Below are 9682 nucleotides of genomic sequence, written 5' to 3' on the forward strand. Positions count from 1 at the left end.
GGGATGTGTTTTGATGCAGTATTTGGTATTTAGTGCCTGGATAACATTACTGACCTTCAGAGCTTTGCTGTACTCAGTAAAGTAGTATCAAATAAAATACAAAGTTCTACATTTGCTTCCTCCTGAAGATTTTTCTGTCAAACTGGGTCAACTTCTAAGTAAAGCAGGCGATGATTTTAGTCTGTCAGCACTGCAAAACTAGCTGGGTATTTGAAAATTACTTGTATGCTTGAAAATGTTGTGGACTCTGGATTTGGCAGGCAATATTTTTTAAGATCTGATGGTATATAATTCAAAACCTGAGCCTTTCTGCTTTGCTTAGCTTACCATTATTTTAGCAAATGTTTGTTTTGGTGGGGATTTGGGGGTTATATGAGCAAATAAAAGCTCCATAATGATATTTTTTCCAATACTGAAAATAAAAAATAAGCCAACATCCCCCCAGTTTTTTAAGCAGTAGCATTTGCCACCTTTATAAAAACTCTATTATAGGCATGGAAGCAAATCATAAAACTGCTCTGCCCAGGTCTGCAGGGGAATCAAACAGATGGCAGATCCCACTGCAGTTTGGATGAAGATTTCATAGCTAGATAGACAAGAGAATAGTCAAGGTCAGTGATTAGGTGAAAACTGTGCCCAAATTTTCTTCAACTAGGAGCATGTACAGCCTTTCTCACAAATTTAGAGGAAATGCACCAAACCCAGAAATTCTTTCACAACCAGGATCAAATGCCCTCAGTATAAGACAATATTGCAACAGGGGCAGAATGCGCTTGCTTAACTGGCATTTTTAAGATTAAAATTAGAATTAAAACTATTTTTTCCAAATTTATGCATGTATATGTCAGTATGTATTTTTAAATACTGTTAAATCTGCAGGCAGTCATACACCAGATTGTAAATAATATTAATTGTGAATTTTGACAGCCAAAATGATTCTCAAATAATGGTTATTGTTATTCAATCAGTTCTGGGACCAACATGCATGTAGAGCTCTTGGCAGCTGATTTTTTTTTCTCTGTGCTTGTGTCTTTTATGCCCTCACAAATGTCTGAATTGAGAAGTTGTGGCTTTAAATGGAAAATTTCCTCCCTGATTTGTTGTGTTCTTTTAAAAACAAAAACCCCAAGCAATTTAGTTTGTGATATACATCAGGCTCAGCTACACAGATCTGGAGGCTGTATTTCGTTTATGTCGTTAGTCTGGTTTTAGTTAATTTTCACTTCCAGATGTCTCTTGTGCATGTTGGGTTGTTTTTTTTCTTGTGGTTAACAGGATATAAATTACCTTGATAGGATGGAGCTGTTTGCTCTGTTTTACTTGTTTAATTTCTGGATACGTTTTACCGAGCCCGATCCCTCATCATCACAGAATAGATTTTACTGGCTTCGAACACAGATTTTATTACAGTTATTTACTGGCATGAAATATGCACAACTCAGTGAAGAATCACCCCTGCAGTCTGAGTGATTGTTTTTTCTTTCATTAAGAGGGCACAAAGACCTGCTCTGGCAAGGGCTGGGTTCAGCTCTCAAAGTACTGAGGAACACAAGGACTCCAGTCAGCCTGGCTGAAAGAACAAAGCTGTGGGCTATTGCTATGAATGCTGGCTCCTACTTGCTAGGTTAGGGTATTATCTAAGAGCAAACAATGCCAGGTGGCTTCATGTTTAGTATCTGCCTTCTGTGACAGGCAAAGGTTTTGGTTTTACTCATTTTCAGTGAAAGAGGTGCTGTAGAGCAGCAACTTTAGACCTGCAATGGGGTCTCTGCCAAGCAAATCACTCCTGCACTGCATCATCTTCTGCTGAATCACTTCTTGTCCTGAGGTTTCCCTCTGAGGGAGTAAAGGACACTGCCAGTGTCCAGGCAGCTCCTCCAGTTTTTTCCCTGCAGGAGTGTCTGAAGACGGGTGTTTGGGGTGCAGTGGTGTCACTTGTGCCTTGGTGGACTTGAGCAGATCCCCACAACATTTCTTCAACTACAGGGGGGTCAGGTGCCTTTGCATGTGGGTATTGCTGAGTTATATAAGGCACTGCAGCAATCAAATACTTCCTACTGCTTTGCCAAAGAACTGCTGCAGGGACACTCACACCTTGCGCACGAGGATCGCAACGCACCTTGTACTTATCACTGGAGGCTTTGAGAACTTAGAGAGGTGAGATCCAGCAATCTCAGAAAAAGCCTGAGAACTGGTCCTTCAGGGAGAAAATCTGAGTGGCAGGGAGAGCTCCAGGCCAGTTTTCTGCTGCCATTTTTCCATTGGTAGCACAGGGGTAACTAACATTCAACTCCAGGCCATTAAAAAGAATAGAAATGCTTCTAAAATTTTCCAAAGATTAAAAAAATACACAGAGTCATTACTACTGCTTCTCTAGCCAAAAAAAGGCCCTGATTCAGGGGCCTGCCCTTTGCAGTTACCATCTCCAGACAGTCCTTGGTGGAACAAATCAACTTACTGCAACATTTACTTGATTGAGGGACCAGATGCAAGTGCTTTTAGGGCATCTTCCTCCTGCTGACCAGCTCACATGAACACAAGTGGAGGAAAGCAGTCACAGAGCACATACCAACAACCAGCAGCACAGATGCACGTCCCACCTGTTGTCACTGAGGTTACATATTAATGGTTATTCAGACTTGCACTGACAAACACACTATTTTTGGTTTTGTGCTAGTCAGCCGAGGTCCTGAGCTCCTGCTGATCAAGGATCATGAAGGAGACGATGCAGCAAATGAGATTTGTATGCTGAAAGTCACTCGTGCTTTGAGAGCCTGCCAAAAATAATGTTTCAGAGGGCATGTATAACACTGCCAAAATCAAGCTGATGAATGGGCTTTATCATTGAATTTGGATGCAGAATGAGGGTCAAGTTCGGAACAGTCTAGCAATAGGCCATTCATGCAATCTAAGCAGGATGGGATCAGGGCATTTTGTAATCAACACTTATTAAAGCCCTGTTTTATTCCAAAGTGCAGTAGAAAGAGGGCAGAGAGAAATTAAGTCTGGAAGGTAGATGACAAGAGAAGTTTAGGGCCATATGGTGCCAGGCTTATCTGAGTTTTTGGGAGTTTCCTCTGGTTAGGCACAATAAAACAAGAAAAGGAAATGCTGATAGTCTCTTCAGAAACTGGTACACATCCAGGAGTGTGTTCTGCAACACTGGTGTTTAGTCTTTTCTTCCTGTAGAATTGTTCATGGTTAATATTAATTCAAAACACGGGGATAAGAAGGGGGATAAGAAGTCTGTAGACTAAATGCTGCATGCTATTTTGCTTGAAGATGTGAGGACTTTGAATTTAAAAAATGAGGCTTAATTCTGAAAGCATATAGCCTTGCATTTCATTTTTTTTTAATTGAGGAATTTTATCTCCCTGGGTAACATGCAGGTGGTATAGCAAGAAGTGCATCACTTTTTCCTGTGTAGAGAAAGGTGGTGAAGAAAAGCACAGATCAGGCACAGAGAGTGTCAGGTCTTGACTGAATACCCTCCCCTCTTAGCTTTTGCTTTTGGATTCCATTTACGTTTTTCTCTTTAACCAGTAGGTGCTTTCCCACTGATTTTGGTTAAAAGAGCTTGTTTTATGACAAGTTACTGTGGACTGAAGCCAGTTTTAACCAGTTTTATAGTCAAGGACCTTGTGACCAAGAAGAATATCACATTCAGGTGCACCATGACAACTGCTGAGAAGAAAACTGAGGGTTACCATAAGAGGCAATGCTGCCTAAAGTAAACACCAACCATAGTTCTGCTAATTGCTATTACCTTATGAAAAGTGCAATATCATTTCTAGCACACAAAAACAACAGCGCATGGAGGTGTGTTGGGAATGCCATGGACAATTCAATTAAAATAACTGGAGGTGTGGTAATTGTTGCTATAACCTTCTGTGGTTTTTGTGACTTCAGTGGTATCTTATGCCTCAGTCATAAACTCCTGGAGTGATGACAAGCCACTTCAAATCCATAGAAAAAGGCCCAGTCCATGGCATGGAATTATATCCAGATGGAAACATAACAGGCAGATGACTAAGAAAACCATTTAATGTAAATTAGTTGTTTGTACCCAGAAATCTCATGTGAGAGAGCTCCTGATGCACATGGCTCAATGGAAGACAGATACAATAAGAGAATAACAAACATGTAATTAAGTAGAGTTTACAGCTGAGGCTATCTATCCAAAATCATCTGCTCAGTGTTGCCATAATACCTAGTGATGGACAAATCCACCCCATTGTATCTGGACATACTGGTTTAATAGATATTTGTCAGTTCTACATCTATGCTTATGTTGCTAAATGACTCGTATGAGGCAAATTAAATCTCATGGCAGAATATTACATTAGAAACATTAGCTGAGCCTTACAGACCCAAATAATTGCAGAGCTATTCCAAGTCACGAGTGATGATTTATACCTATCTTTTCATTAATTTATTGCCTGCCCCTAGATTGGAGAGTTGCTCTTCAGGAAAAATGTCTCAGTTAAAATAAGAACTGAACTCTGGAAGACAGAGAACTTTGATTCAAGATAGCAAAGAGGGTAATAAGGATTGAAGAGTTGCAAGTGATGTATTAGTTTGCAGTTTGAATTCAGCTCCAGCAGAAATCTTGCTAAGATACCCAATTCTCTTTCCACACTTATCTCTGGACAGCAGGCTGGTAGCTGTCCTTTTCATCCAGAGAGGAGTCAGATTTAGAACCATGTAAATAGTTACCGGTGTCTCCCTCTCCCAACCAAACAAGTCCATCTCAGTGATTGTTAGGGTCAAAGCTAGAGTGGGGCAGTGCACATAAAGAGTTTGTACTTAGCTGCATCCTCCTGCCCAGCTCCTGCTCAGGCACCTCATTCTGGGCTCCTGCTCAGGACCACAAACAGCTTGTCTCTGGTCAAGGACTTCACCACTTCTCAAGATTTCCTCCTCTTCCTCACCACTGACAGGCATCTGTCATGTGAGTCTGGACTAAAAGTGTTGGTTGCTTTGTTCCCTGATCTCCCTGTGCTTCCTTACATTCTCCCAAACACCCCCTGCCCACACAGTGAGGGTTAAACCACATTGGTACCAATTCCTGCAGCGTGGATTTGTCTGTGTACAAGCACTGATGAACAGTCCCTGTCCACATTTCCCTGTGAACAAACAATGGCAGCTCAAATGTTTGCTGAAACACAAAGGGATTTAAGCCTGGCTGAGCAGGATCTCTGTGTGCTTAGGCACAAATATTTGATGGGATCTTTCTCCATCATTTTCCCAGCTAATTTCCAGCTTTATACTTAACAGATTATTTAATTGGTGACTCACTGTCAGTGTCTATGATCAAAAAACACTGATAGTCTCTAAAGGGAAGTATATTTCATTCTCCTAGGCCACACTGAGGGTGATGTTGCAAAGCCTGGAGGGTTAAGGCTGGCCTTCATAAGAGGGGGAAGAAGAGATGGCTATACTTTCATTAGACAAAGAGGTCACATTTTTAAAGGTCAGATCTCTCATCTTCAATTTCCTAGCTACTACCCAACCAGTGTTTTGAAATGCATTGCTGCTCTAGCTGTAAATAACAAAACCTAAATTTAGGCCAGTTTATGAAGCAGTATTCAACACTACAGTTTTCATGGCATCTCCTCTTTTGAGACCTGTAAAAAGCAAAATTATCCCAAGAGGTGTTGCCTTACAACAGGCATCAGAGTCTCTTAGAATCTGAGATTGGAAATGAACATCTTGGCAATGGTGAAAAGTGCTTTGTGTTTGGAGAGCAGCAAGTTAAATGCCTAGCCTGCATCCATTTTTCCTGCTTCAGCTGTGCAGCAGTGCTAAAAACAGCCCAAAACACCGACAGCTTGCCTGCTTTTATGAGTTCAGGTTGCCCTAATTTATAGGGCTGTATGTGCATACATATGAGCAGCTACTCTGGGTGAATGGGGAGAAGAGCTCCACCTAGAAAAACTGGAGTGTGTTTTTGGGCTGGTACTGGCTTAGACAGACATTGGCAAAGGTTGGTTAATGCAGCTGCAAAAAATGTGGCTCACACACCAGAAAATAGGACTGTGATGCATTTGGAGTAGCCAGCTGTGCTTTATGAATAGGGGAGTGGGTAGTGCTGCTGGACAGAGTACAGCTGTGTGTGCTGTGTATGGGTAATGTGGAAGAGGAGCCACATGCATGGACTTTGCCATGGTAGGCAGGCTTGCCTTTGGAATGGTCTAACGTAGCCAGCTCAGTGGCCTTTTTTATAGAATTTATCAAACTGAATAATAGACCAAACATAAATTGAAAGCAAGCATGCTACTTAGTTTATTTACAAAGCTAATAAAAATGCAAAAAATACAGTAATCAAATTATGTTCTCAAGTAAAAATGAATCAATAGATTAATAGCTTCAAAGTGCTTCTGCACCAAATTAACACAATAAGCAATCAAATCAAATGATGAGGCTGTCAGTTTCACTCTCAGTCCTTGTCACTAATGAAGTTATGCTAAGAGAATCAGAGGAAGAGTTGTTTTCAGACCAAAAGTGTCTGGCATCCTACCCAAAACATTCCTTTCACTCATCTGGGGAGCAGAGCAGGTTGCACCACCTGTTTGGTCTGGACTTAGACCCTTACCAAGCAAGAATGAGAGAGGTGAGCAATATTCCTCTTTCAACATAAGTAGTGCTCAGCTATCTGTGTGTAAACAGTGATTCTTGCCATAACATTTTTTAAAGCCCTGTAGCTGTTTCAGGGAGATGGGTGTCATTACCAGTTCCCCTGTCCATGCACACAGTTTGGGGGATAGTAGATCCACCCTCTAGCACAGGTGGGTTTGCTAAATATTGCATGATGGCAGCTTTAGAACAGCTTTTGTCCTCAGCAGAACTTCCTGACTACCTCAGCGCAGGCTGACATAATTTATTTTTATGAAGCTGTGAAAGGTGTTTCTCCTTGAGCTGTACACAAACATTCATTTGTAACTAGGGGAGGAGGGTGGCAGGAGAAGGAGAGAAAATACTTGGACTAAAGTCAGCCTGGAAGAGGAGCAATTCAGTGAGGAGCCTGCAGCTGTGTCTGGGAGCTGGGCAAGTGCACTCTGGCCTGTGCTGGACCATCCCCAGGAGCCAGGAAAGTGCCCACTGGCCCAGGCTGGATCATTCCGAATCCCTGGAGCAGAAGTGCTCAGATGCCACTGGATTCGCTGCTGCTGACACACAAATTAACAGGAGGCAATATGGGGAAAAATGGAGAGACCTGGAGAACGTATTCCTGAACAATCCCCAGGTAAATGTGTACTCGGAGAGGCTGAGCTTTCTGATGACCAGTGTATTCCCTTCCTGAAACAAAACTGAACCCCAGTGAGTGTTGGGGACAAGAAGGGCTTGGTTTATCCTCTATAGAGAGATGCTGAGGGAAACGTTTCTGGATGTTTCTGTCACTAAAATATCTCACTAGGAGAGTACAAAGGCAGATACTAGTGAGTTTATCAAAAGAAAGATCTTTCAACCCATCAGGGAGCAACAATGTGCTGTCCAAGGAATATGAAGATAAGCTACTCTAATTTCATGCTGTGTTATTTTATTCCATAAGACAAACTATTACTTGCTTTCATAAATTTATAACAGTGACCATACAAATTATGGTTTGATGTCACAGTCAGTCTCTTGGCTTAGCTAGCAGGGGAGAGGAAAAGGTAATTGCAAAATGTACAATGACAATAAAACAGTAAAGCTAGGTGGTTATGTTAGCCATTATTTCTGATGTGTGAATGTTTCCACTACAGCTAATTTTCGAGAGGAAATTGGAAATTTCTTTTAAAGAAAAATCCCTTCTGGAATCCTAATAAGGGCCAGAGGAAATGGATGGTAAAGCCTCATGTCAAGTTGGGTGAGCAGCCTGAATGAGTGGTAGCAGGGAGGTTTACTGGGATGCCACTTCTTGCTTCATGACAGCTTCAAGGAGAGGATGTCAGTCAGGGATGGACTGTGACGAGAGCAGGCATCAGCCTGGTGGTCCTTGCTGGGGGAGTAGTTGGAGTGTTGCAGTCTTTGGATATGCAGTAAACAGACAATGCAAGAAATCAGTTCAACAACTCCTCTGAGCAGATCACCATAAGCAACATCAGAAATTTCTAGCAGACAGTGAGAGAGAAGCCCCCACATCAAATCTGTGTGGGTGGTTAGTGGGAGCACAGTGACCTGCTTCTTTTGGGTGTTGTTCTAGAATGTTGGGAAGACACCGCAGATGACCTCTCTGGGACAATGGCATTGACTTTAGTACCTCTTTAAAGTGAAGATGAGCCAACAGAAGGTGGGTTGTGGTACAAAATAAAATGTTCTAGGGCATTCTGACTATTGAAGTAGGTGCTTGTTTAACATGGCTGGGAGTACTGTTATTAAAATAAATATTTGTTGCTAAGATACCATGTTAGTTCAATAGCCTTGAAATCTAGTTTGCGTTATTAGACTGGAGGTGCAGATATTTTATAGATATGTCATTGCAGGGATTGCAGGCAGACCTAGGAGGCAGGGAGGGAACTCCTCAAACACTAATAAGAAATAAAACAGCTGCTAGCAGCAGCTCTGACCTGCTATCCTTGGAAAGCAAGCAGCTTGCTGAGTGGGAGGAAGAGCAAGAAGGAAAACAGTGGTAAGAGAGAAGGGAGAAAAGGAGCAGGATGAGCCACAAGGGAAGGGAGCAAACTGCCTGGTAAATGCCACCTCATTTAGGCTTTGTTCACACAAGTCCGTGAGGAGGAGTAGCAGAGGCAGAACCTGGAAACAGGGGGGTGGTCTGACAGCCAGAATCCCTCACCCTTACTGCAGGACATGAAGGGGTTTTACTTGAGTCTGACCCTGGACTTGTCCCATGAGCTGAGGTCCAATCAGTGGCTGGAGCACCACAGATATGCTCCTACACTGTGTCTTCCAGAGTGGGCGTTGTCCAAGCATAAAGAAGCATCCAGATATTAGATTCTTCATCCAGAGCATGGCTGGGCACTGGAACAGGCTCCCCAGGGCAATGTTCACAGCTCCAAGCCCGACAGAGCTCAAGGAGTGTTTGGACAGCACTGTCAGGCACATGGTGGGATTCTTGGAGCTGTGTTGTGTGGAGCCAGGAGTTGGATTTTGATGATCCTTGTGGGTCCCTTCCAACTCAGAATACTCTATGATTCCATGATCCAATTTAGGTCAGCACCAGCCTGCTTTTTGGATCTCTAGCCCATGGTATAGAAACTTTTATTCCAGCCTTCCTAAAGCAAATTCTCTCTGCCATTTAGAGAGGGCAGAAGGCATCCCTAGAAGCTTCCAGATATTAAATCAGCATCTTTGATTAAGCATCTTTCTTTCTGTCCATTGATAATTTAAGAAATGAGTAGGAAATGCTGGATGACTCATTCCACCAGAGGTACTGCTTTTCTGAGGAGGATCAGCAGCTTTTTAAAGAAAAGGCAGTGGCATTAGCTCATCTTTTTCTTCGTCTTCCATCTCACCATATAATAAGACTAGGGGGTGGAAAATGTGCCTTGAATGAAAACAGCTTTGCCTCTGTGCTTTCCTCAGAGGAGATCTGGTTTTGTCTGATATGAGAGCATGCCAGCCTCAGGGTGGAGGGGAGCCAGGGAGGGAGCGTGAGGAATCCTCTGTCCCTCCTGTTGGCAGGGGATCCTTCTGCAATCCTTAAAGGGGGTAGCTCCCAAACCTCCTGGGGCTCAGCAGG

This window comes from Corvus brachyrhynchos, unplaced genomic scaffold, assembly GCF_000691975.1.
Source record: "Corvus brachyrhynchos isolate BGI_N302 unplaced genomic scaffold, ASM69197v1 scaffold34, whole genome shotgun sequence".
In the NCBI taxonomy this organism is placed as follows: domain Eukaryota; kingdom Metazoa; phylum Chordata; class Aves; order Passeriformes; family Corvidae; genus Corvus; species Corvus brachyrhynchos.